Source organism: Sturnira hondurensis, unplaced genomic scaffold, assembly GCF_014824575.4.
Source record: "Sturnira hondurensis isolate 20B ecotype Veracruz unplaced genomic scaffold, ASM1482457v3 Scaffold0016462, whole genome shotgun sequence".
Lineage (NCBI taxonomy): Eukaryota > Metazoa > Chordata > Mammalia > Chiroptera > Phyllostomidae > Sturnira > Sturnira hondurensis.
This window is the reverse complement of record NW_028089093.1, coordinates 11,217,731-11,245,436: the sequence shown is the minus strand read 5'-3', so window position 1 is coordinate 11,245,436 and position 27,706 is coordinate 11,217,731. Positions and strand designations below refer to the sequence as shown.

The following is a 27,706-nucleotide window of genomic DNA, read 5'->3' as shown; positions in this document are numbered from 1 at the left end:
GGTGTCACCTGATCAAATAAAATGGCCGTTTCTGGTACATCTTTACGAACCTGCTCATCTTCTTTAAACAATACAATAATATAGAAAGTTGTCAAAATCTATATTCTAAATATAACATGCAATAAGCAGTCCAAATGAATGTTGCACACTAATAGGCAATCTTTAACACTGTGATTTTAACTTCTTATTACTGAACAACAAGCTTGCATCTTATTTTCAGATGTTTAAGTCTTCAAATTCTTTATAATTACTCTAATATTGCAATCAGAATATTTGTAGGGAATTGTCCAAATTTATAGTCTCAGTATGATTAGATTATGATTCAGCCTTATTGAGAATCTCAGTATTTGTCAATTAACTAGAAAACAACTTTAAAAAATGGAAACAGATGTAGTTTTTATGTTTATACATATTGTTGTATTGCCACAAAGAATTCAATGCACAGTTCTCTTAAATTATTAATTTTTATTCTCACAGGATCACCTCTATAAACTGAATTTGTACTGCTCATGAGAAAGCCAATCCATCAGCTTTAATTGAGGACCCACTTGGTGTAGACACTGAATCGTGTTCAATTTAGGTAGTGCATTAACTCTTTGGGGCCATTAAGGAACAGCTGCTCTTCTGGAAGGATATTTATTGATTTGGTACCCAGGGAATAAAAAGCAATGTTTTTTGAAACAGAAAGTAAGAACAGTAAATATATTTAAATATACCCCATGCCTTTCAGCTACTACAAGAGGTACCATGTACTTCTTGAAGATCTTCATGCTTGGGGACAGAGATTATGCTGTACAGTGTTTTCGCTGTACATAAAGTTCTCCTTAGCTAGTCAATCAGTGTTTTTCTTAGAAACAGATTTGACTACCTGTGGCAGCAGGCAAATCTTTCAATGGACATTTTGGTATCTAAATGGGCCTAACCTGAAAGCACTGGAATATAGCCAGTCCATCAGCCTATCAGTGCTGTTTTTCTTGTGGGTCAGTGCAAAGTTTGAACAGGTGGGTTTTTGCATATTCATATTCAAGAAGAAAACAGGCTGCCAAGTGGAATACATATGCCTGCTTTGTTTACTGTTTCACAAAAAGAAAACATGAATTAAGCTGCAGATATGTAAGCGTAGTCAAAACTTTCTGGATTTTTATCCCTCCAAAGCCATGTTATGATGGTGTAAAGCTGTGGAAAAGTAGGTATGCAGGAGTTTGTGCAAAATATGTAGTACTGTGTTTATAATATAAAGGGCCTGCCCCAAATGAGTAAGATTTGCATGGACTAGTTTATTTATGCTCACCCATGAAGAGTTCACTGCGATAGAAACACAAAAAAACACAAACATTAAAATTAATCTCTTTTTGCTTATTGTTTTCATATCAAGATTGAATATACATAGTACCCTGAATATACAAAATTCTCAGGTGTTCTATAGCAATTATGAAACCGACTAGATGCTTTCTGTAGTTGTATTCAAGTAAGTATACCCCATAGCTTTTGGGTGGGGACATACCCTGGCTTTGAAAGAATATGCATTTTACTAAGAGTTCCTGAGAGGGTTAGTGACTAAAACTGACCAGCCATTTCAGGCATAGAAGTGTACATGTTCTTCATTGTATAAAATTATGAAATACTACTTTTCAGTGTAACCCAGAATGTTTAATCATCAACTTCATGAGACTATGATGTGATTTTTTTCATCCAAGACTAAAAACTGTTGACATAAAGTTCAGATGTATCTGTATTCAGAGAAGGGAGTTTGTAGTGAACCAGGAAAAGAAAGTCCCATTCTCAGCCCGCTTCTGTGGGTCCCTGGGACCCAGCTTCACTAATAAACTGAAGTTGTTAGTCCATGTTGCTTCACTTAGGATTGCAGCTTTTTGAATTTAAGAAAATCTTGAAAATAAAATAATAAATTATACTAGAGTGGTGACAATATCTTATTAGCTTGGACATCCTCCATATTAATTGGCATAGGGCTAGCCACAGAAAATTTAAAAAAAAATTTCTTGCTAATGAATTGAGACCTAGAGTCCTTTATTCTTATTGTGCTATGCTGAGGGGACAGTATGGTTAGGGTTTCTTTCCAAAGTTCAGTGTCATAGGTGGTCTCTCTTAATACTCTAGAAATTTTAGAATGCTTAAAAATTTCATGAAAAAGCCCTGGCTGGTGTAGCTCAGTGGACTGAGCAGGGGCCTGCAAGACAAAGGGTTGTGGGCCAGGTCCCTGGTAGGGGGCACATGAGAGGCAACCACACATTGATGTTTCCTTTCCTTCCTTTCTCCCTCCCTTCCCCCTCTCTAAATATAAATAAATAAAATATTGCTAAAATTCAATGAAAAAGTACAATGTTAGTCTGAAATAATGTCAATATATGCAATTACAACATTGAACCCAACAATTATACTTTCTATCAGCCATAAAAATAAAACCAGCATGCTCACTTTCTAACCTTCAATCGTGTTCTATAGTGAGTGAAGATTCATAGAAGATGACAACAGGAAAATTAGATGCTTTTTATTCAGAGAAATATGTGGCCATAAATTTTGATTTTCTTGAATGCAAGAAACTGTCTCAGAGACTATCATGAGAGGGTTCCAAATATTAGCCAGCTGAAAGAGACACACTTCCCTGTGCACATGCACATGAGCACACACTTGCACACACAACTGTGCACGTATATAGAGAACAGGAGATATTGTGTTGGAATACCATGATTTTTTTAGAATAATTATTTTTTAATGTTTATTTATTTTTGAGAGAAGAAAGGGGAGGAAGAAAGAGAGGAAGAGAAACATCAGTTGCCTCTTGCACACCCCTGGTGGCAAACCTGGCCTGCAACCCAGGCATGTGCCCTGACTGGGATTCAATCCATATAACTTTTGGTTTGTTGGAGGGTGCCCAACCCACTGAGCCACATCAGCCAGGGCTAGGATAATTATTAAGAATAACTTTTAAGAAACTTATCGGATTTTTCTTTTTTTTTTTTTTTTGGCGGGGGGGTGGTGGAATAACAGCATCACATGATTGGGAATATTGTCTTTTGGCACCAGGGGGTGCAAGAAGGAAACACTGACTTAAAGTAAAACACAGAGAATTAGTTCTCAGCTCTGAAGGTCACTGAAAAAAACACAAACCTGCATGGAATGAGTTATTTTTCCTCATGCTACTTTGGGTCAGGCTGTCTGTGAAATCTTTAGAAGGAGAGATTAGCTTTTGAAAACTACAAATAATCACTATTTTAAATTTACAATTCAATGCCTAGCTTGGGACGACATGTAATTATTTCCCACCTGGCTTTAATATTGATATCTCAGCCTCTGCTTTTGCAGATGTCTCTTTTTCCAGAATCACCTGGGCTTCTGTGGTCATCAGGCTTGATTTCCCCTGAGCATGTGACATGTGGCTGACTACAGTGAGTGGCGCCAAAGGCTCAATATCCTCTTGAAATGATCAATACATGCTGCTATCAGTACCGCTTTTATTTTGTTCCATATCTTATAGACATTGTTGACTTTAAGCATTGGGTCCCTGAGCGGTTTGAGTCCTAGCTGCCTTAGCAATGACCTTTATCCTTGTATATTCCCATGAAGTTTGAGGCAAACCCTCCCTCCTTCGCTAATGGTACTCAAATGTGCACTTCTGGGAGCTCTGTGTATGGTATTTCCTCCAGATAGTTTGTGCCTTTGGAGACTTCTGAGAGAAGTCTTTTTGATCTCGAGGGACTAGGCCACACAAAACACCAGCCAGGGCTACAAAACTTTGTTTCAAATTAGCACATTCAGAGAGTGCAATAAGTTTACAATGCCGACGTTAAGCAGCTCTTATGTCTCCAGGTAATATAAATATGTATTTTAATTTACTTGACTTGATTTCTACCTTGTGTTCCATATTCTTCTTTATGGATTAAGATATGATTATATATAACAATTTTGAGGAATAAATAATGTTGTAAGCCTAATTGACAAGGAAGATGAGAGTCATAATTACCTCCCAGGGGGCCTCTTTTTTGCCCCAAATTCCCAAATTGTCTCTTTCAAGACTTTTTATGTCTTTTTAATACAACATTTTCATTATATATTCACTTAATCTTATTTCTCAGTAATTTCAGTCCTGATTGTTGCAACCACCTCCCACTTAGGTTTCTGATTCTAGGCTGTGCCCTACCTCAGTCTAACCTGACTGTGCCAGCTTAAATTCTCTAAAATCCAAGTTTTATAATAATGCTTTTTTGTTGAAAAAATAAAGAGGTCCTTATTTCTCACTGCCTCCTATCTTAGTCCTGCCACCATACACTCAGTAATCTAGTTAGCAGAACCCAACCATATAAATATATTTCCCATTACTTTTCCTAAATATATTCCCTTTATGGGGCTATTGTCTCTTTTCTAACTAGGTGTCCCAGCTTAGCTCTCACTCATGCTTCTTTTTCTCACTAGGAATATCTTGCTCTTCCATTGTTGACTTTTTCCATAGTACCCATTCTTTAAGAAAAAAACTAATATATATATTCTCCATTATGCTTCACATCACTTTCTGAATTCCTAAGAGGGAACTTCTGCCAGTGAATTTGTCCCTCCTCATTAACTAGTTAGGACACTTTTCACTGACTGTGCTCTCTGGTTCCTCTCTACTGTATGCTGGCTCTAAACTGAGAGTACATAGAAGAAAATGTTGTTTATTGAAATAAATAGTGAATAGTGAGCTCTCAGTAAATATATGGCATTTGACAGCTCTCTGCTCCATTTTGGAAAGACATAATTCTGCTTAGAAAGTGATTGCAAGTGTGAAATGCTACCTCTAGAATTGCAGGAATTTAGTTATTCAACAATTGATATATTCAACAATTGTCATGTGCCAGGCATGGAAGATCCAGCAGTAAAGAGAATAGTCAGGTACCTTTTCTCATAGGACTTAAATTCTAGTGTTGGGAGTTTATATAGACAATAAACATGATAAATGTTTAAAATATCTAGAATTTAGATGGTGATGTTAAGAAAAAATAAACAGAATGGACATAAGGAGTATGGGGTGGTAGAAATGATGAGAGATTACAATTTTATATAATATGTCCAAGAAAGACCTAACTAAAAAGGTCATTGTTTTAAATCAAGTTACTTGAAACTGAGTTTAAGATTAAAAAAATGCATGCAGAAAGTTTATTGGTGAGTATCCTTTGAAACAATCCATGTAAATGAGTGAATGAAACACTATTGTCAGAAGGAGAAATTGGATTGCAATGCAGTTGCAAACAGAGAACTCAGCCAATCCTATGAGAGATTCAAAGCTGAGATATTCCCTCATATATGGCTACTGAAATATCCCCTTGAAGGATTATAACAGTTGGGGACTGGGAACAATACTGTCCAAGTCAAAAAGTGATTTTGGGAAAATCTGCTCACTGCTATGTCACTGCTGTGTACATTCATTCTACCTCTACACTCCAGAGCTTGAGAAATGACTACTGGCTGGGGCTGTGTGAATCCACTGGGCCCACTGTGGCCTTTCTATGGTTGAAGATACCATTCATTACCTGACAATCATATGTCTCTACTTCAACATGAGAGCCATGATGCTACTGTTGGTCCCCAAGCATCAAGATCCACTCAGACCCCATACGATATCTTTAGTGAATCTTCACTATACATCTTATTATTCTTTAGCAAGCACCATAACTGGAGAGAAAGTGCAGTTCTTATTATAGATTAACTTCTCATGAAGCAGGCAACAATATCTCTCAGACCCGTAGATGAATAGAAAATGGAAACTAGGACAAAAAATAGAGTAAAAATACTGGCACATGAGCTAGTGTCCGGAGAGTAGTGGCTTTATGATTGCTTTCAGTCTCATGGGTTTTGGACAGTGTGGGAAAAAGGGCAAAAGAGCCAGGTGGCATGAGTCATAGATAGAAGGCCCAAATGGGAAGTTCTGCCACAGCATGGTGAGGTCCCGACCTAGTAGCAGCGTTCATAGCAAAGGTGTGCATGGGTGAGATGAAGGACTTTGCAGGTGTAGTTTACCCAGGAAATTCCAGTGTCCATTTGCAGGCCCAACATGTGAGATCTAATAGTCACTAACTCCTTGTAGCTATTTAAATTTAAATGCTAAGTCATTAAAATTAAATAAAATTTAAAATTTTGTTCCTTAGTGTCAGTAGCGACACTCCACGTGTTCAGGAACCACATGTAGCTCGTGGATCTGTATCGACCATGCAGATCCAGATCATCTCCATCATCACAGGAGGTATTTTTGCACATTTCTGACTAAAGTAATGTATACAAGTAATGTGTAGCATTTTTTTCAGTTTTTGCTATCTCCAAAGCCTATAGCTTATCAATTAATATGGTTAATAAACCAGATATATCAGCAATTTTTCAAAATTGCCGTAAGTGTACTGAGTACTGTAGAAGTGATCCCCATAAAATTTTTCTTTAGAGAATATATAAATAGCCTTCAGGGTTTGGGTGGGATTGAAAGAAGCAGATGCAGCACCATTTGAATTGGGCATTAACACATCTTTTGTGTTAATGATGAGAAAGGGCATTCATATAACAAGCATAGCACAAAGTTAATGATGAAAGGCAGGACGGCTGATGAAAATGTGTGGAAAATAGTAAATGATTCACATTGGCAAGGACTCAAAATAAATATTGGAGAGAAATGTAAGACTCAGGAGAAAGGTGGATTGAGACCGAGTAGTGTAGGCTTAAAAGTTTGTTTTTAAACAAAGAACTTGGTATAAGGGATGTTGGCATTTGTACTTTGGGAAGATAAATCTTCCATTCCTATGATGTTAAATTAAATAGGAGTGTCACTGAAAAAAAAAGAAAGTGAAACTCTTTAGGATACTGCTATAGTAAATACGGACAGAGGGAGAGAGAAATAAGTGCTACAGAACCTATATAAGTGCAGAAAAAAGAGGGATATCAGAAATGACTCAGATTTCAAGTGTGAGGGATAAAGAACATTACACTGCTGCACAGGGTCATAAAAAATACAGTGAGTTCAGTTTCAAGCATGTTAATTTCAAACAGCCACAAACTGAGGGGATCTCCGTGGAAGGAAACACTTGGACTTCATCCTGTTATAGTTAGGCCCTTAAACAGAAATGAGATGATGGAACCACGAAAGATTCCGTCTTCAGAAAAGAGCAATAGGGGAAGGATTTAGTGAAGAAGGAAGACAAGGTAAAGTCAGAAAAGGGTAATAATCATGGCATGAAAGACCCTTTGAGAGAGAAGCTTCAGAGGAGTGAGTGGTGAGCAATCTCCAAATTCTAGAAGAATTCAAGGACAACCCCTAAGGGAAAAAGCTTGTGGGTATTTAGAGAACAGAAAAGACTGTGGAGACATTTTCAGTAGAGCTGGACAGATAGGGTTACATGCCTGATTATAAAGAATTATTTAGGTAGGAGCTGGTAAGAAAGTTGGTAACTATTCCATTTTTTTTTTCATTTTTTTTCGCATATCTTCGTCACTTACTTTTATGGTTGCTTCCTTTTTCAGTGTGAAAATTGAAGCAATTGAGAGAGACATATTTTAAACCCTCTGCAATCACATTTCACCTCTGTATCTGCTTCTGCATCTATTTCCTTTTCCTTCTTTTTTGTTACTGTAGATGAACTATCTGGTCTTCTAATAGAAAACAACCATCCAATTTGCTTTGCATCCTGTTCCTTCTCACCTAGTTACCTTGGTATCACGTCAACAATAAAGTTCCCTCTCTATTACGCATTATCAAATTTTACCATTTTTCCTCCCCACAGTACCTTTCTCATCGGTACATACAAAAACATTATTTTTTGATGAATTTTTCCTGCCAGTTGCCATACCAGTTCTCTTTCTTTCTTTATAGGAAAGAATCTTGAAAGTGAGGTCCAATTCAATATCTATTTTCTCTGCCCCCTACTCCATACTTTTTTACTCAACACTGCCTTAAGATCATTATAATCAAGGTCAATATTTCTAAATTATGTGCCACGTCTAGACTCAGTCAAGAGAAACCCTTTCCTAAGCCCCACAACTTAGAAAGTGACAAAGCGAGTTGTTTTCTCTTGCAGGAAACCAGAACCTCAATTTCCTACTTAAATCACTTAACACCCCTTTGGAATCTACACCAGCCTTTTCCTTGGGTCTGACCCTCAAAAGTAGATTACACCACTGGTAGTATTATCCCTAGTCCAGGAGGATTGCCCCAAAAACAGCTGTTTGCAGGGTGTTAACAGCTTTTCCACAGCTTGCCTGTGCAATAGTTCTGTCATGGCAGAGCATAGAGTTTATAATGAGAAGAAAACAGGGCCAGGATCCTTATATTCTCATATTTCAATATTGAAAAGGAATCAGAGTGTGCTAAATTTTAATGTGTCTTTTCACAGCATTAAAAAACATACTGTTAGGGGGAAAACTTTTTAAACTGCTTGATTTATAAAAGAAATATCTAGATGCGTAGTATGAGCTACATATACTAAAAATGTTAGATAGTATTGGCCAGCGTAGATCAGTTGGCTGGCTGTCGTCCTGTATACTGAAAGGCTGTGTGTTTGATTCCTGGTCACAGCACATACCTAGGTTGCAGGTTTGATTCCTGGTTGGGAGCTTATCAGAGGCAACCAATCAATGTGTCTCTCTCACATTGGTGTTTCTCTATCTCCTCCCTCCCCCTTCCTCTCTGTCTCTCTAAAAGCAATGAAAAATGTCCTCAGGTGAGGTGAAAAAAAGATGTAGGAGTAGGCATGACTGGATTTAGTGGTTAAATCCTAAAATATTGTTTACTTGGCTAAGCAGCAGCATTTGAGAGAACAAATCACTCCCTCTTCATAAGACTCTTTCTTCCCTTGGCCTTCCACGTTAGCATCAACTTCTCAGACTTCCTTCAATGACCTTGGACACTACCTAAAAATCTTTTCCATTTTTATACATTACCTTGATTAGTTCATCTATGTTTGTAGCTGTAAATGCCATCATCTGCTGATGACTCCTAAATTATATTGTAGCCAGAATTCGATATCTAGACTCATATGTGGGTGGCCTGCTTGAATACTCAACTGGGCTGTCTAATAATTATCTCAAAGTACGATAGTCAAAATTGAGTTTCTGATCTTTCTCCTCCAAATCTGCTTGTTCCCCATCTCAGTACTGGGTGGGCCAAAAGTGAGTTACAGTTGTGAGTACACAAGACACAAAGTTTATTCTTGTATTATTATTACTTGTTGAATTATTTTCCATATGAACAACTGTAAAACTTTTGCCTCATCCTCTATATAGCAACTTCATTCTCACAATTGCTCAGGCTTCTCTCTTTCTTCCAAACCCTGCATCTCCCACACCCTGCCAGTTCTACCCATAACATGTATCCAAAAATCTGATCATTTGTTACCTAAATCATGTTTCCTTTCACCTGGGTTATTGCAAGAATTTTCCAGTGAGTTTTCAATATGTTATATAGAATTATTCTGTTACCATGTTTGTGATAGCAATTCACTCCACTGCTCTAAACCCTGCGATATTTTACAATTTGTTAAAGAGTAAAAGCCAAATTCTTGAGCTAACCTAGGAGGCACTTAGGATCTGAACAACCCATCAGTGTGCCCACTGACTCTCCGCTTTCTTCTTCTTCTACTACTGTTCCTATACTCACTCTATTCCAGCCACCCTGGTACCCTTTGAGTTCTTTTCAATCACACTAGGCAAGTGCCTACTGCACAGCCTTTGTGCATACTATCCCCTTTGCTCAGATTTGTCTTTCTCCAGGTGTCCATGTTTGTTATTTCTCATCTCTTTGATATCTTTGCCCAAATGTGACCGACATGAACATTCTGCCACACATCTCAGAACTCCTTCCGTGACTGAGACACTTGTTCTGGACCTGTTAGCAGAAGAAAGAGCCTGCAGACTGACCAAGCAACAGAAATTAAGCAACATGTACTTGCAAGAGCTGGAAGAGTGTGTATGTTTATATGATTGTATTCTACTGGTGCTAGATCAAAGAAAGATAGAACATAAAGTTGAAAAGGTAGAGGTACTGTATGAAAGCTCTTACCTATGGCACAGGGTACCAATACCGTTGAAGCTTGTATTAACATGTTTTCTAGGATGGCTCTAGGAAGCCTGGCTATACAACTGGTCCATGGCAAATGGTAGACAAAGGCAGCAAAAGGCTAAGGGAAGTTGGCATCCTAGATTGAGAAACCAATCAGACTTTAGAAAATGACCACGTGGCTTGCCATGTATTAAAATAATAAGAAATGCACTAGTGAGATAGTTTTATAGGCAGGGATTGATGACAGAAAATGCAGTTGTAGACCTAGGCTTCTTTAGAGCAATGTAAATAAGATTTCAAAATAATAGAGACCAGGAGCTAGCACTTAATTATAAGAAGCAAAGTGGGTGTAATATTGTAACGATAGTCAAAGTAAGAGTGGTTGCCGGGAGAACCTGATATACAGAGCCCTGTGGAATTAGTTAATAAACAGAGTATTCCAAAATCCAAAATAAATGGACAAGCAATATGAGTATTGCTCAATTTAAACAACCAGACAAGTCAAGGATAATCCTTAGGAGGATAGCATCAAAAAATGCCTTGCTGCTCGGCCTATTTCCAGACCAGAGATACTCTCAAGCCTTAACCCAAGTACTGAAAGTTCCCCACAAGGAAGAGTTTTCAACACTAAGACAGTTCAGAACACAGAGCAGAACACTGAAGGGTTGTGGACTCTGTGGGCAGGCACCCCCGGCAGGCACACCACTCTCCTGGTAGTTGTGTACAAATTTCTTAATAGTCAAAGACTTATTTTTTTCCCTTGTAAAATGAGAGACTTAGGAAGTTGTTTTGAAAATCAGAAATCATCTCTGTAAAAATCCTAGCCCAGTGCCTGGAGGATCACAGGAATTCATTGCAGGGTAGCATTAATGACTTTTCCAGATGAAGGAAACTACATGTATGAAAATCAGAGACAGGAATTTCCATGTTTACTGGTGAGTTCAAGAGACAGTTTGTGACTTACCACGAATAGATTGGTTTCACTTGGGGACTGTTTGTATTTGGGAGCAGTGAGAGACATCTTTAGAAAAACAGATTGAAATAGATTATGAGGGGCATTGTGTTCCAAGGTAACGAGCTTATTGTAAATGTTGGAAGGAGCCAGTAAATATTTTTGAGTAAGGAAGTAGCCAGTTAGAAGCAGGGTTTTAAGACTAGACAAACCAGAGACTTGCTGGCTGACTTGGAAGAAAGGACAATAGAAATAGAGAACCAATCAGGAGTCTGGCACAGAAATCGAAATATTAGAAAATAAAGATGAGCATCAGGGTACCAAATATGTGAAAGTAATTATAAAATAATGTACAAATACAAGAAATAATACCTAGGAAGGGGAGTAAGTTATTGATTAAAAGAGGGACATGGAATGAATGTTTTGTGCAGTAAAAGGGGCACATTTTTGAAGTCAGAGAGTCTTGGGGCTCCAGTCCAGCTTGCTCCCCTTTTGTTAATTGAATCATATACCCAATCTTTCTGAAGCTCAGTTAGCATATCTGTAAAATAAAAGTGATACCAGTCACTTTACCATGTGATGGTAATATGATGACATAGTCAACCACTTTTTATCTTGAATTGGGATGGTGATATTATAAATGTGAACTGGAGTTGGGAAGAAGGAAAACACACTTAAAACAGAAATAATAAGACTAGCATTTTGTTTAATTTGATATAACAGCAGAATGTTCTTGAGGTATCATATAATAAACATCTAAAAATTCATGATAGTGCTCAAAAAAGGGACCATTATTTATTTATTTTCAAAATGAAATATATTTTAGAATTTTGCTGAGGAACTCAAGGCCTAGGAAGACACAAAATGTGAGGTTTATGAATATAAAATCTCCTTCCCTGAGTTCAAACCATGGTGAAATCTGAGCTGTGGTAATAATTTTCCTCACTTAACACTCTCACTTCTCTCTTTCAGTCTCCAAAATATGGCTAAATATATTTTCCCAAGATCCATTCAAAAACTTCCATTGAATTTGGAGTTTTGAAATTCTCATCTCTTTGCTGTGTGGCTCCAACATACTCTTTTCGTCTCATATCTTAACACAATTCCGTCAGTTATATGCTGTTCACAGCAAACCCCTCCCCCCCAGGATTTTTTGTGTCCTTTAAAACAAACTCTTTGCTTTACCTCTTTGTGCCCTGAAGTTATTTCTATGTGAAATGTCATCAGGAATTCCACACACGCCCAGGGAATCAGGGTTGTGTTCACTTTAAACTTGAAAGTATGTGCTATAGAAACTAGAAAATTTCTTTTAGGTAAGCACAAGTTAGTAGTCAGACTTATATTGTGTTATGTATTGACTCAGTGTGGGTCAGATGCAAAATAAGTAATATTCAGGTTGTCATTTCTCTTTTTTTATCCTTGAAAAATAATGCAAACCCAAACATTTTTTATTATGAGCAGCAATAGACCATTAGCAGAATGTAGAAAAGGCTTCATCATCCACCACAGTGTTTGCCTGGAGAGGACAGCTGACATTGCTGAATAGTCACCAGCTTAACTATATTTGGCTTGAGCCAAAAAGTGAGTGAAATAGTTATTTTCACCATCCTATACACTTTGGAAGTTTATCTCTTCCCTTGCCTCTTGTTATATTCTTCCTTAAAATCTCAGAAGATTCCCCAAACTTCCCATTTTTCGAATAGCACCTTTTCTCTAATCTTCTCACAAAACAGAGCTTCACAATTCAGACCTATCTATCCTCTAAGATCAATGTACCAAAGCCTCTTAGTAAACAATACAGGGGAATGGAAAGTCAAGCAGATCTCACAGAATTTAAATCTTCTCTATAAATAAAGATGTTAAATTTTACCTACTCTCACAAATTAGTGAACTAACACACAAGAGAATGTTAAATAGTGCCTTGCACGTGGCAGTTTAAACAAAAGTGATATTTTTCCCTGATCCCATTCAAAACAAGATGTTTTGATAGCACTCACCTAAATAACCAGTAATAATTACATCTCCAGCACAATTTCTTATCCTGTGGGGGGCCTAATGGACATGTTTACTAGGATTTTCCAAATACGTCATATTGTAGCTGCTGTGCCTAGCCACCCACACCCTTTTTCAGGACTGAAGGAGTTACTCCCTACTTGCTAGAATGTCCTGCCTGATAGCTATGAGCTGTCAGTTTTCCCCAGCAATTTCCCTGAGCCACACATGTCTACCTAATCTAAGGCCACACGTCTCCAAGGGGGCTGGTCTGTATTCAGTGACTGGTGCACAAGTCAGGACAAATATGAAGGGCCATCCAAGCTTCAGAACTCCCTGTGGTGTTGGCTGAGATCTCATTACTGCACTGAAGTCTGGCTTCTTCATCTGCCTAATTCTGCCACTTACACTTCCCTCATGGGTGTTGATCCTAGCCACACCCTGATAAGCTTTCTTTCCAATAATCTGTTCTCATAGTTGGCTTCCCAGGGAGCTATGCCACACAATATGCCCCAAGCCAAACAGACCACCACCACTACCACCACCAGCACCATCAGCACAACTGCCAGCAAACTTACGAGTCTCCCTGCATTCTTTGCACTGAACAGCACTATTTCGACTTAGTCACCCAAGGCATCCCCATTACTCACTCTTACTTCATTCCCACATCTGTGGAAACAGTCAATTCATTTTTAAGTAGATTTTATCTTTTAGATCACTTATAGGTTTACTGCAAAACTGGGCAGAAACTATGGAGATTTCTCGTATAGTATTGTCCCTATACATGCATAGTCTCTCTGCAAGAATGGTACATTTTCTTTTTTTCTTTTTAGAAACAAAACTTGGTGGTTTTTTTTAAAGATTTTATTTATTTATTTACCTTTAGAGGGGAAGGGCAAAGGGAGAGAAACGTCAATGTATGGTTGCCTTTTGTGCGTCCCCTGCTAGGAGTTGGCCTGCAGGGAACCAGCCTGCAACCCAGGCATGTGCCCTGACTGGGAATAGAACCGCGATCCTCTGGTTCACAGGCCTGTGCTCAATCCACTGAGCTACACCAGCCAGGATCAGAATGGTACATTTTTCTTACAACTGATGAACCTATATTGACAGGCCATCATCACCCCAAATTCACTGTTTACATTAGGGTTCCCTCTTGGCATTGTACACTCTATGGATTTGGAAAAACACTTAGCAATATGTATTTAAATTTCCTCCATGTCTTTTTATGGCTAGAGAGTTTGTTTCTTTTTATATCACTGAATAATAAATATTACATTGTCTAGATTTACCAGAGTTATTATTTTAATCACCCACCGACGGATACTTTGGTCACTTCCTAATTTTGGCAATTACAAATAAAGCTGTTATAATATCTGTGTGTAGGTTTTTCTGTGGACATAAGTTGTTTTTTTTTTGTATTTTTCAGATTTATTTTTATTTTTATTTTATTTTATTTTTTAAATATATTTTATTGATTATACCATTACAGTTGTTCTATTCCCCCCCTTCAATCCCTTCCACCCGCACCCTCCCTCCCCCACCATTCTGCCCCCCTTAGTTTATAACCACGTGTCTCAAGTTCTTTGGATTCAATATTTCCCCCACTATTCTCGCCCTCCCCCCTATCTATTTTCTACCTACCATCTATGCTATTTTCTGTGCCTTCTCCCCCCTTCTCCTCCTCCCACCCTCCTGTTTCTAACCCTCCATGTGTTCTTCATTTCTATGGTTCCACTCCTGATCTAGCTGTCCTCTTGGTTTGCTTTTGTTTTAGGTGTGGTTGTTAATAGCTGTGTGTTTGCTGTCCTTTCACTGTTCATATTTTTCATCTTCTTTTTCTTATATAAGTCCCTTTAGCATTTCATATAATAAGGGCTTGGTGATGATGAACTCCTTGAACTTGACCTTATCTGAGAAGCACTTTATCTGTCCTTCCATTCTAAATGAAAGCTTTGCTGGATAAAGCAATCTTGGCTGTAGGTCTTTGGATTTCATGACTTGGAATACTTCTTTCCAGCCCCTTCTTGCCTGTAAGGTCTCTTTTGAGAAATCTGCTGACAGTCTGATGGGTACTCCTTTGTAGGTGACTGTCCCCTTATCCCTTGCTGCTTCTAGGATTCTCTCCTTCATTTTGGTCTTGGCTAATGTAATTATGATGTGCCTTGGTGTGTTCCTTCTTGGGTCCAACTTCTTTGGCACTCTCTGAGCTTCCTGGATTTCCTGGAAGTCTATTTCCTTTGCCAGACTGGGGAAGTTCTCCTTTATTATTTGTTCAAATACGTTTTCCACTCGTGGCTGTTTCTTTCCCCCTTCTGGTACCCCTATAATCCGGATGTTGGAACGTTTAAAGATGTCCTGGAGGTTCCTAAGCCTCTCCTCATTTTTTTGAATTCTCATTTCTTCATTCCTTTCTGGTGGGATGTTTTGTTCTTCCTTCTGGCCCATTCCATTGATTTGAGCCCCCGTTTCCAAGGCTGGCAGTTTCTTGGTCGCTGAGAGTTATCGGCTCTTGGACTTTGAGTTCTTCTTGTGCCATCTTTCGGGTTGTTCGTGCATGTTCCATAGCAGGATCACAGCCCTAAAATGTTCACTAGAACAGGGCAACTAAGTCGCTGGGTTGTGACGCTGTGTGTGGGGGCGGGGTCAAAGAGGGACTCTGGCGTCCTGTCCTCCGCCTGCCGCCACAGCCCTCACCGGTGCCGCAGTTGCTGCCGTCACCTGGCCCATGCGTTTTGTCCCACTGCTCGCGAGTGTGCCACCGCCGTCAGCCCTCACCCCCTGGGGCCTGAGTGGTCTGTCTCACTGTGCGCGAATATGCACCCCTGGTCTGCCCCGCACCCCAACTGGTTCTCGCCTGCCTTCACGCCTGGGTCGGGAACCCTGTCCTGCCCGACCCTGCTCGCTGCTGGCTCCGCCCCTCTTACCGTCCCGTTGAATGGTTAGATGTAGTCGGACTTCCGTATAATTCAATTTTCTGTCCTTTGGTTGTGTCTTTGTTTCTCCAAACCTTTGTTTTATTCAAACTTGGTTGTGGGAGAAGGCACAGTGTTTCCACCTATGCCTCCATCTTGGCGGAAGTCCTAAAAGATGGATCCTGGACATAAGTTTTTAACTCCTTTGGAGTTAAAGGAGTTAATTCAGCAATTGGAGTGAGCACAATTGCTGAATTACATCATAAGAGTATGTTTAGCTTTGTGAGGAAATACTGAATGTCTTTCAAAATGGCTGTACTATTTTGCATTCCCACAGGCAATGAATGAGAATTCTTGTTACTCCACATCCTCCCCAGCATTTGCTGGCATGTTGTGGAGCGTCTTTTCATAAGCTTATTTGTCATCTGTATGTCCTCTTTTGTGTCTTGCAAGAAGTTTGTCTAGGTTCTCAAATTCATCCAAGTTATTGAGTTTATGGGCATAGAACTGCTCCTCATTTTAATGTCCATGGGTGCTGGAATGATGTCCTTTCTTCCATTTCTAATATTAGCGACTTGTGTTCTCCTTCTCACTCTCTCACTTTTCTTTTTTTGATCTATCCAAAAAACCAGCTATTGGTTTCACCGATTTGTTTTTCTAGTGATGTCCTGGTTTCAATTTATTGATTTCTGCTATAATTTTTATTATTTATTTGTAGCTATTTTGTCCTTTTTCTGGTTTTATAAGATAAGAGCATGGATAATTAATTTTAGATGTTTCTTTTCTAATGCAGGGGTGGGCAAATGCAGGTTTACAGTTGTCTGACTACATACAACTAAATAGTACAATAATTAATAAATAACAATACAAGAATAAACTCCACGTTTCACATACTCACAACTATAGACCTACCTTTCTCCCACCCCAGGACATTTATTCAATGCTCTAAATTGTCCTTTAAGTACTACTTTCACTGCATCTCACTACTTATGGTTTCATTACTTGTGTTTTCATTTTTGTTTAGTTTCAATATTTTACAATTTCTCTTGAGACTTCTTCTTTGATTCATATGTTATTTAAAAGTATGTTGTTTAGCCCTGGCTGGTGTAGGTCAGTGGATTGAGCGCGGGCCTTCGAACCACATGATCGCAGTTCGATTCCCAGTCAGCGCACATGCCTGGGTTGCAGGCCAGTTCCCGGTTCCCAGCAGGGGACGCATGAGAGGCAACCATACACTGATATTTCTGTCTCTCTCTCCTTCCCTTCCCCTCTAAGATAAATAAATAAAATTTTTTAAAAAAAGATGGCATCACTCTTAATAAAAAAAAGTATATTGTTTACTTCTGTCAAGATGGAGGCATAGGTGGAATTACTGTGCCTTCTCCCACAATCAAGTTTAAAGACAACAAAGGTTTAGTAAACAAAATACACAGCCAAAACACAGAAAATCAAAACACAGAAAATTGAACTATATGAAAGTCCAACAACAACGAACTCTTGAACCCGACTGGTAAGAGGGGCGGAGCCAACAGCAGAGCAGGGTCCGGCAGGAAATATCCCCTGACCCCAGATGCCCAGGCAGCCATGGGTGGATCTTAGGTGTTGGGTAGCAACAGGGGGACCCAATGGGAGCACAAGGTGGCGGGCTGCCCAAGGTCACACATTCGAATGCAGATAAACCAGCAAAGGAGCGAGCAGTAAGACAGACCAAGCAGGCCCCAGTGGCGGGAAGCAGCAGAGGGGGCCGTCATTGCCCCTCTTGGACCCCGCCCCCACATACAGCATCACAACCCAGCGACTGAGTTGTCCCGCCTTGCTCTGCCCCTCATACATAACAGGCACGGACAGTCCAAAGTATGGCTCAAGAGCTCAAAGCCCCAAAGCCAATAACTCTAAGTGACCAAGAAATAGCCAGCCTCTCAGATGCACAGTTCAAAATACTGGTGATCAGGATGCTCACAGAACTGGTTGATTTTAGCCACAAATTAGAGGAACAAATGAAGGCTAAACTAATTGAAATGAAGAGAAATGCACAGGAAACCAATAGTGATGGAAAGGAAACTGGGACTCAAATCAAGGGAGTGGACCAGAAGGAAGAAAAAAATGACCAAACAGAAAAATATGAAGTAACAAGAATTCAAAAAATGAGGAGAGGCTTAGGAACCTCCAGGACATCTTTAAATGTTCCAACATCCGGATTATAGGGGTACCAGAAGGGGAAAAGGAACAGCCACGAGTGGAAAACTTATTTGAATAAATAATAGAGGAGAATTTCCCCTATCTGGCAAAGGCAATACACTTCCAGGAAATCCAGGAAGCTCAGAGAGTCCCAAAGAAGGTAAACCCAAGGAGGAACACACCAAGGCACATCATAATTACATTAGCCAAGATTAAAATGAAGGAGAGAATCCTAGAAGCAGCAAGAGATAAGGGGATAGTCACCTACAAAGGAGTTCCTATCAGACTGTCAGCAGATTTCTCAAAAGAGATCTTACAGGCAAGAAGGAGCTGGAAAGAAGTATCCCAAGTCATGAAATCCAAAGACCTACATCCAAGACTGCTCTGTCCCGCAAAGCTTTCATTTAGAATGGAAGGGCAGATAAAGTGCTTCTCAGATAAGGTCAAGTTCAAGGAATTCATCATCACCAAGCCCTTATTATATGAAATGTTAAAGGGATTTATCTAAGAAAAAGAAGGTTAAAAATATGAACAGTGAAAGGACAGCAAACTCACAGTTATTAATAACCACACCTAAAACAAAAGCAAACTAAGAGGACAGCTAGATCAGGAGCGGAACCATAGAAATGAAGAACACAAGGAGGGTTAGCAACAGGAGAGTGAGAGGAGGAGAAGGGGGGAGAAGGTACAGAAAATAGCATAGACAGTAGGTAGAAAATAGACAGAGGGAGAGCAAGAATAGTAGGGAAAATATAGAATCTAAAGTACTTGAGACACATGGTCATAAACTAAAGGAGGGGAATTGTGGGGGTGGGGGTGTGCAGGGTGGAGGGGAATGAAGGGAGGAATAGGACAACTGTAATGGCATAATCAATAAAATATATTTAAAAATACATACAGTAAAAAAATAAAATAAAATAAAAGTATGTTGTTTAGTTTCCGCTATTGTGAGAGATTTCCAGCTACTTTTATGTTATTGATTTCTAGTCCTATCTAATGTGGTTTGAGGGTAGAGATTATGTGATTTCTACAATTTTAAATTTGTTAAGGTGTGTTTGATGACCCAGAATGTGGTCTATGTTGGTGAATGTTTCATGCAAGCATGAGAAGATTGTGTTTTCTGCTGTTGGACAAAGTAATCTGTAGATCTCTATTATAACAAGCATATTGATGATGTTGTTCATTCAAATATTTCCCTATTGATTTTCTGCCTGCTGTATCTGTCCATTTCAGGTAGAGGGGTGTTAAAGTTTGTGACTATGAGAGTGAATTCATCTATTTCTCCTTTCAATTCTATCAATCCTTACCTCATTTTGTTGCCAGGCACATATGCCTTAAGGCTTGTGAAGTCTCCTTGGAGAATCCATCCCTTTACCATTATGTAATGGCCCTCTTTATTATTATTCCTCTTTCAATTTCTTAGAGTCCAAATTTTAGGTGGGTGGTTATTTCTCTTGATACTTTAAATATTTCAATCCATTCTCTTCTTGCTTGTATGTTTTCTAACAAAGGCACAGATGAAATTCTTCTCTTTACTACTGTATTAGGTAAGGTGATTTTTTTCCTTTTTTTTTTCAGGACTGATTTTCAGGATTGATCTTTTGTAATTTGAATATAATATGTCTAGATATCATTTTGTTTTATTGTCTTTTGTTTGTTTGCATTTATCCTGCCTGGTGTTCTCTGAGCTTTCTGAATCTGTGGTTTGTTATCAGACATTTATTTTAGAAAATTCTGTCATTATTCTTTCAAATATTCCTTCTGTTCTTTTGTTTCTTCTCCTGGTATTCCCATTACACATACATCATAAATTTTTTCCTAAAGTTGTTTGTTAATGTTATGTTCCCCCTTAAATATATACCTACATATACACAAATTGTTTTAAAATAATTTTAACTTCAGTATTTCATTTATTTTTAGATAAAAGTAACATATTTATATGTAAAACAAATTGAAATTATAATAAAAATAATAAATGAAAAGTAAAAGATTATCTTTTCTTCCATATCAGTTTCTTTATCCCCAAATGCTTGTGTATATATTCTCAGTTAAAAATATGCTTATACTCATAATATGAGAATATATAGTTAGAATTTATACCTACATAAATTCTTTTTAAATCAAATTTATCGGGATGATATTGATTAATAAAACTATACAGGTTTCAAGTGTGCAACTATATAACACACCATCCACATACTGCATTCTATACTCACCAACCAAAATCTTTCTGCTACCATCTGTCCCCTACTTTGCCAAGGTCTGGGAGCAGCCCAAATGCCCATCAAGAGATGAGTAGATATAAAAACTGTGGTACATTTACACAGTGGAATGCTACTTAGCTATAAAAAAAGAAGGGGATCTTACCTTTTGTGGCATCTGTGGATGCCCTTGGAGAATATTATGCTAAGTGAAATAAGCCAGTCAGAGAAAGACAAGAACCATATGATCTCACTTCTATGTTGAATCTAATGAACAAAATAAGTTAACAAACAATATAGAAACAGAATTATAGATGCACAGAATAGACTGACAGCTGTTAGAGGGGAGCGACTTGGGGCACTGGGTAAAAAAGGGGAGGGGATTAAGAAGAAAACACACAGATGTGGACAATATGTTACAACTTTTGTACTTGTCCCATATTTCTTGCATATTCTATTCTACTTTTTTAAATTTCTTTTTTCTCTTTGCTTTTCCATTTTTGGAGATTTCTATTAAAATATCCTCAAGCTCAGAAATTCTTTCTTTTGCTGTCCAGTCTACTAATAAGTTCATCAAAGGCATTTTTCATTTCTGTTAGTGTTTTTTTTAAATCTCTGGCACTTATTTTTCTTTTGTTTTTTTAGAATTCCTTTTTCTCTGCTTACATTGCCCATCTGTTCTTGCATGCATTCTGCTTTATTCTTTATATTTCTTAGCATCTTTCTTCTAGTTGTTTTAAATTCCCATTGTGATAATCCTAACATTCCTGCCATATCCCTGAGTCTAGTTCTGATGATTGCTTTATCTCTTCAAATTGTTTTATTTATTTATTTTATTTTTGCCTTTTAGCATGCCTTGTAATTGTACTGGGTAAAAGAAACTACTGTAAATAGGCCTTTAATAATGTTGTGGTAAGGTGTGGTGGGGAAGGATAAAGCATTCTGTACTCCTGTCAGTTTAGAGGGTATGTGCCCCTGGACCGTGAACTCCACAAGGGCTCCTCAGTTCTCCCTCACTCTCCTTTAGGTGGGACAGGATGTCTGAAGTGAACTGGGGTTGTGTACTCACCCTTCTCTAGTTTAGTCAGGTTTTGATAGATACCCAACAGGTTCAGCTCTGGTTACATGGTTTCTGCTGAGGACAAACCTTATAAGAAGAACAAAGTGCTCTGTCAGCTTTTAGAATTTCCTTTCCCCTCCCCCTGCAGGCAGCATGAGGGGATTTTTCTGGTACTCACTGTTGGTCAAGTTCTAGGAGGTAAAACTCATCAAAGTAGAGGGCCCTCCTTTCTTTGGCTTTCCTTGGAGTTTTTACGTCTCAGATGTGTCCATGTGGAGCCTCCAGCAATGTATCAATTATAGTTCAGGTTTTCCTACCCTGGCTGTGGTTCCTGCAGAGGTTTCTGCTCTGGTAAGTTGTGATTCTCTGTATTTGCCTTTACATTTCTCCAATTTGGGGGCAACAGTTTCCCCTATGACCTTCTCTTAGTGATCGAAAAGCAATTGTAGATTTTTTTTAGTTTGTTCAGCTTTTTACTTGTTGCTAGGATGCAGGGATGACTTCCAAGTCCTCACATGTGAACCAGAAATTTGAAGTTGAGTCTTTGTTTTTAACTCTAAAATTTCTCCCAAGCCTATGTATTCCTTCTCGTTCATATTTTTAGTACTTTTGTTCATTTATTTCTCTTCTGATTTGTTGTGTTAGCATACTAATTGGTGCCATGCTTTTCTTCTAGTTATTCCTCTATGCATTAAAATGTATTAGTATAGATTCACGTACAGAAATTTTAGTGATTTCCCTAGAACACATGTAGATACACTTGCGATGTGTGATGAATTTGAGGACAGAAAATTCTTAGATTGTTGAAAGGGTTACCACTTTCTCCACACACACAAGAATAAAGTAGTCCAGAAATATAAACTTTTTAAATAGCTTTAGAACGATTTTCAAAAGAAGGTTGTACTGCCATGACTCAAAGTTACTTCATTTGCTACTATTCATTCGTCTTTGCAGTGAATAAGCTGAAGATCACTTCATTAAACCAGGTCTTGCTGGGAATTAGGGAAGACCATGAGCATTTAGCATCAGGAGGGTGTGGAAAGCATGACACCAAATGGGAGCAATTGGACAGAATGAATAAACTGCAGTCACACACTAGAACAGTAAATTTCATTGACAGAGGATTGGTCTTCCTACAGCTCATTTGCTTCTAAACATAAATGACCTTAGTAATGTGGTTACACTTCTCATCATTGTCTTCTCTTATAACACTAGGAGTGTGCGTTGAGAACAATACACAGGTGGCTTTGATGGGGTAATAATTATTCCAAGAAAATCATGGATGAGAAATAAAGTAACTGCACATGTTCGACACGTATTACTTCTGAGGAAGAACATATACACACATACCCACTCAAACCCTCTCACTTCCTCATTCTCTCAGACTGCCAGACAGAAAGCTTAATTGACTCAGCTGCTCAATTCAGTAAGCAGCAGTTTGCCTTGCTACATATAGTGCACTCCCTGAGCCCTTCATGACTCAGCTCTTTCTTAACTCCCCACGTGCTGTTCTCATCACCACCCACCCACACCACACCACACACCCACTCTAGTCATACTAAGTGTTCCACTCCCACAGATATGACATTGTTTCTCTAGACTCCAGGGATTCGGCACAAACTGCTCCCTCTGACATGATTTGCTCTTAAATTTTCATATGAAAGTGAGGAATTTGTATTTTTAATTATATGACTAGTTTTTTCTAAAAGTGATTAGTTTTTAAAATTGTCCAGTAGTATTCCAGAATGAAGACACATGAAAGGATGTTTTCTTTTTAAATGTATAAATTAACAAAAATGAAAATGTTTCTCAGAGAAGACTTTAAAGACTGTGAGTTGTTTTCACATCACTACATTTTTTCAGGTTTTATTTTTTAGATTATTTCTAATTAAATCCCAAGACCTTGGGGAACTGTTTTCCTAATTCATATGCCAGTTTTCTAACTTATATCATGCAAGTTGTATGCCATACTATTTTATAGTAATATGAGTAGGTTTTGAAAATTGGACAAAGAAATCCGAGGTTTTTCATTTATATCCTTTAAAATACTCCGTGAAAAAAAACTTTCTTGCATTGATTCTCTTAGAGGCGACCGAGTACAAAGGAGGATACTGAGGTCTCACTGGGCTGATAAGAATCTCTAAAATGTATTTTTTACCTTGACTGCGTCTGCAATTTACCCGCAGCCTGATTCCTTAAATGCTTTCTACCTACTGACTCAATCCTCTTGGCAACCAGCCGAAAGGAATTTCAAGGTTAACACAAAGGAAAAAGGCACATTCAGTTTTTTCTACACTCCTGGAAAAGCATTTCCCAGCTTTTGTTATTTTGATTTTAATTGAATATCCCACCTAGAAAAATGTATGGAGTAAAAAATGTGGAGATTTAGGGTTTTGAGTTTTGTGGTTCTGAGGTTCTCTAATCCTTGTTAGAACCTCCCCCTTCGGCTCACTCTCATCCCACCCCACTGGACCACAATGCCTCCTTTTCTGCTTCCTTCTCAACTTCCTGGAAATTCAGGAACCTAACTGAGAGCTCCTTCTGAGCAGGGAACATGTTGTACTTCTTTTTAAAATTTTTGTTTCCTCTATAATCCCTGAGGCACAGAAAACACTTAAAACAGACATCTTGGTTTCTGACTGCTTTCCTGACTAAATGTCTATGTAAATGAAAGAATAAATGAATAATCATAGTTATTATTGAGGATACTTTCCTACTTTGCTCCTCCTCTTATTCTTTCACGTTTTTAAGGGGACAGTCACTGCAATTATCATATTTCCCATTATATTTTGAATTTTTTTAAATCATTAACATTATTTTGGTTTAAATCCTACTTTATTTTAAATGCTTCAATTTAAGAGTAAATTATTACATAAAACTAGTTTGCCCTTTAAATATTTGAAACCAATATTGTTTTCCTTTTTGTTTTCTCTTCTTCCCTTTGTATTTTGGAAACATCGAGCCCATGAAAAGTACAGTTTGTTCAGGTCAGGGGGATGTTCCTCAGAGGAAATATAGGCTGCTTACTTGTGGTACTTTATCTTTTTCTCGAAGGTTTTCAAAAAGTAGCATCCAGGATGCATTATTCTTAAGGACAATTGGGCAATGCTTTGTTTTGCCTGCTGTCTCAAACCAGTTTATGACTATGAATAATAATAAGAAATTAAAGAAGAAAAAACATACCTGTGAGAGTTGCAAATACAATGAAAATAAAAAGGAAGCAATAAAAAATAGAGATTGATCAAAGTGTAAATTAAGTGTATTATAAAGTAAGATATTAATAAATTATAACATAACATCTAAGAAAAGCATAAACGTGTATGATATCTGGGGAGAAACAGAGGCTTGAAATTTTATGACTGGATGGCATGAAGAGATTATATATTAATTTTTTTTCAAATTGGGTCTAGTTTATTAGTTCCAAATCCAAACTTTCCCAGAACGTTGTCCTCCTCATGGAGTGTGAGGATAGCTACTCATTATGTGCTGGGCACCTTATACTATCACACTTACTTTCCATAATAATCCTCATGAAATAGAGACTGGTTTCTCCCAGTACAGATGAAGCTGGGGCTCAGAGAAACTTGTCTAGTCACACAGCGAAGTAAGTGGCAGCACTGAGACTTCAGTCCACAACGACCTGATGACTTCTCCACAGCACATGGCCCCCCTCTCTCTTTTTCATTGTAGTTCAATTACAGTTGTCCCCATTTTACACCCATTACGCTCCCTTGCCCTACCCACACCCACTTCCTACATTCAACCCCTCGCTCCCCGGTTGTCTTTGTGCATGGGTCCTTTATACATGTTCCTTGATGATACTTCCCCATCTTTTCCCCATTATCCCCCTCTACCTTCCCCTCTGGTTACTGTCAGTTTGTTCTTTATTTCCAGGTCTCTGGCTGTATTCTGCTTGCTTTTTTGTTTTGTCACTTAGGTTTCACTTATAGGTAAGATCATATGGTATTTGTCTTTCACCAACTGTCTTATTTTACTTAGCATAATGCACTCTTTTTCTATCCATGCTGTTGCGAAGGATAGGAATTCTTTTTTTCTGCTGCATAGTATTCCACTGTGTAAATGTACCACAGTTTTTTATCCACTCATTTACTGATGGGCACTTAGGCTGTTTCCAGAAATTGGCTATTGTAAATAACACGGCCATGAACGATGGGGTGCATAGGTTTGTCTAGGTTGGTGTTTTAGGATTCTTAGGGTATAACCCTAACAGTGTAATTATTGGATCAAAAGGTGTGGGGGTGAATTTCCTCGAAAGTTCCCCGGTCCACCACAGATGAAAGTAAACACTATCAAGACATGATCTGCTTGGGGAGGAAAGGTGGCCCTTGGATCGGCCACCCTTGGATTGGCCACCGTTCCTCCCCAAGCAGATCCTGTCTTGGTAGTGTTTACTTTCATCTGTGGCAGACTGGGGAACTTGCGAGGAAAGTTGCTCCCACATCTGGTGCCTGAACAAGGACTTGAATGGATTAAGGACCTCCTTCATGGACCAGAGGCTTGGAGCCACACCGCCAGACGCACACCCTTAGTGGATAGAAATTCATCTCCAGACAGAACGGGGGCAACCATTGGTAAGGCCCCCAGACGTGTTTGAAATAAGTGAAAGGTTACTTTTTACCACACCTTGAATCTCCCCTGTACTCCCCCCTTCATAACACCCAGGACGGTCCATCTCACATTAATCTTGGGGCTTGGTGGGTAAGCCCATATACGTACTGGTCATCTGGCGCTCAGAGCCCGTTCAGCTGTCTCGGCAACTGGGAAGTAAACCCCAAACTCATAAAAGAATTTCTTTGATTGAGAAAGAACCCACACCCAGGGCGGTCCCCGGAGGAATTGATTCCATCCTTTGTCCCTCCACGCTCTCCGAGGTGCCCCTAGAAAGATCACAAGGCTGCGGAGAGGCCGGAGAGGTCGGAGAGGTCGCACTGCTCTCCTGCCTCCTCTTTCCCCCATCCGCACCAAAAGGCGGGACTGGGCACAGCCAGCGCAGAGCAGGCAAAGGCGGCAGGCTGGGTGGGGGGCTTCCCACTGGGATTGGGCACTGGGTGCCCTGCCTGACTTGGGTCTTCACTGAGACCAGGAGAGTCTGAGGGCCTCAGACGTGAAGGCGAGGAACCACTGCCAGCGGCAGCCTCAGAGCCTAGTCATTGCCATCTCAGTGGCCCTGGGGCCAAGGGTGCCATGCAGGGCACCAGTGATGGGCCCACAGCGGCAGCCTGAGGGCCTCAGAGGGCAGCTCTGACAGCAGCTGTGGGGATGTGCTTGCAATGGCCACACCCGCAGCAGTGGTGGTGGGGTGAGACTTGAATTTCTTTTTTTTAAACTTATTTAAAAATTTAATTCTTGTTCAAGTACAGTTTTCTGTCTTATATTCCAAGCTCTGCCCACCCCCCCAGTGCTCCTCACCTCCCCCGCATTTCCACCCCCCACCTTAGTTATTGTCCATGTGTCCTTTATACTTGTTCATGTGAATCCTTCCCCTTTTCCCCTGTGATTCTCTCCACTCTCCCCTCTGTTCCCTGTCAGCCTGTTCTGTATTTCAGTGTCTTTGGTCATATTTGCTTGTTTGTTTGTTTTGTTGTTTAGATTCCTGCTAAAGGTGAGAACATGTGGTATTTGTCTTTCACTGCCTGGCTTATTTCACTCAGCATCATGCTTTCAAGTTCCAACCATCCATGATGTTGCAAAGGGTAGGAGCTCCTTCTTTCTTTCTGCTGCATAGAATTCCATTGTGTAACTGTACCATAGTTTTTTGATCCATTCATTTACTGATGGGCATCTAGGTTGCTTCCAACTCTTGGCTATCATGAATTGTGCTGGTATGAACATCGGGGTGCATAGGTTATTTTGGATTGGTACTTCAGGGTTTTTAGGATATACTCCTAACAGTGGAATTGCTGGGTCAAAAGGCACATTCATTTTTAGTTTTCTTAGAAAATTCCATGCTGTTTTCCATAATGGTTGTACCAGTCTGCAATTCCACCAACAGTGAACTAGAGTCCCCTTTTCCCCACAACCTCTCCAAGCACTTGTTTGTTTCTTTGTTTATGATAGCCATTCTGACTGGTGTAAAGTGGTATCTCATTGTGGTTTTAATTTGCATCTCTCTGATAGCTAGTGATATGGAGCATCTTTTCATGTGTCTCTGGATCCTCTGTATGTCCTCCTTGGTGAAGTGTCTGTTCAAGTCCTTTGCCCATTTTTTAATTGGGTTGCTTGTCTTCTTAGAGTGGAGTCATGTAAGTTCTTTGTATATTTTGGAGATTAAACCTTTGTCTGAGGTATCATTGGCAAATATGTTTTCCCAAACAGTTGCTTCTCTTTTTCTCTTGATACTGCTTTCCTTAGCCATGCAGA

General features: G+C 39.1%; 1 protein-coding gene across 1 annotated transcript in view; it reads right to left on the bottom strand.

The window, feature by feature from the left end:
• The window catches only part of GNAT3 (G protein subunit alpha transducin 3), a 139,005-nt gene that overhangs the window by 54,585 nt on the left and 56,714 nt on the right, over positions 1-27,706 (bottom strand). The gene's annotated exons all lie outside the window — the stretch shown is intronic.